The sequence below is a fragment of the Arachis stenosperma genome, chromosome 4 (genome assembly GCF_014773155.1).
Source record: "Arachis stenosperma cultivar V10309 chromosome 4, arast.V10309.gnm1.PFL2, whole genome shotgun sequence".
Taxonomy (NCBI): Eukaryota; Viridiplantae; Streptophyta; class Magnoliopsida; order Fabales; family Fabaceae; genus Arachis; species Arachis stenosperma.
The window spans coordinates 16,410,253-16,411,628 of NC_080380.1; the positions used below are offsets into that span (position 1 = coordinate 16,410,253).

The 1,376-nt window shown below is 38.7% G+C and overlaps 1 non-coding gene across 1 annotated transcript; it reads left to right on the forward strand.

Annotated features, from left to right (window-relative positions):
* Window positions 1-936: 936 nt before the first annotated feature.
* Window positions 937-1,040, forward strand: LOC130978350 (small nucleolar RNA R71). The gene has a single exon (XR_009085998.1). It is a non-coding gene; the product is annotated as a small nucleolar RNA R71 (small nucleolar RNA).
* The last annotated feature ends 336 nt before the right edge of the window (window positions 1,041-1,376 follow it).

Sequence of the window (1,376 nt, forward strand, 5' to 3'; positions counted from 1 at the left end):
TTGCTCAGATCCCTCAATTTCAGCCAGAAAATACCTGAAATCACAGAAAAACACACAAACTCATAGTAAAGTCCAGAAAAGTGATTTTTAACTAAAAACTAATAAAAATATACTAAAAACTAACTAGATCATACCAAAAACATACTAAAAACAATGCCAAAAAGTGTATAAATTATCCGCTCATCAGCCTTGCACTCTCTTTTTGGGTTCTCTTCTGTATTGCTTGGGAGAGTACTAGGAGGAGTTTCAGTGACTCTTTTACTCAGCTGACCCACTTGTGCCTCCAAATTCCTAATGGAGGACCTTGTTTTATTCATGAAACTTAGAGTGGCCTTAGATAGATCAGAGACTATGTTTACTAAGCTAGAGGGACTCTACTCAGAATTCTCTGTCTGTTGCTGAGAGGATGATGAAAAAGGCTTGCTATTGCTAAACCTATTTCTTCCACCATTATTAAAGCCTTGTTGGGGCTTTTGTTGATCCTTCCATGAGAAATTTGGATGATTTCTCCATGAGAAATTATAGATGTTTCCATAGGCTTCACCCATGTAATTCAGCTCTGCCATAGCAGGGTTCTCAGGATCATAAGCTTCTTCTTCAGAAGATGCTTCTTTAGTACTGTTGGATGCATTTTGCAATCCATTCAAACTCTGAGAAATCATATTGACTTGCTAAGTCAACATTTTGTTCTGAGCCAATATGGCATTCAGAGCATCAATTTCAAGAACTCCCTTCCTCTGAGGCGTCCCATTACTCACAGGATTCCTTTCAGAAGTGTACATGAACTGGTTATTTGCTACCATGTCAATGAGTTCCTGAGCTTCTACAGGCATTTTCTTCAGGTGAATAGATCCACCTGCAGAATGGTCCAATGACATCTTAGATAATTCAAATAGACCATCATAGAATATATCCAGGATGGTCTATTCTAAAAGCATGTCAGAATGACACTTTTTGGTTAGTTGCTTGTATCTTTCCCAAGCTTCATAGAGGGATTCACCTTCTTTCTGTCAGAAGGTTTGAACATCCACTCTAAGCTTTCTCAGTTTTTGAGGAGGAAAGAACTTGACTAAGAAAGCTGTGAACAGCTTATCCCAAGAGTTCAGGCTATCTCTAGGTTGAGAGTCCAACCATGTTCTAGCTCTGTCTCTTACAGCAAAAGGGAAAAGCATAAGCCTGTAGACCTCGGGATCAACCCCATTGGTCTTAACAGTATCACAGATTTGCAAGAATTTAGTTAAGAACTGAAAAGGATCTTCTGATGGAAGTCCATAAAACTTGCAATTCTTTTGCATCAGAGAAACTAATTGAGGCTTTAGCTCAAAATTATTTGCTCCAATGGCAGGGATTGAGATGCTTCTTCCATGTAAGTTGGA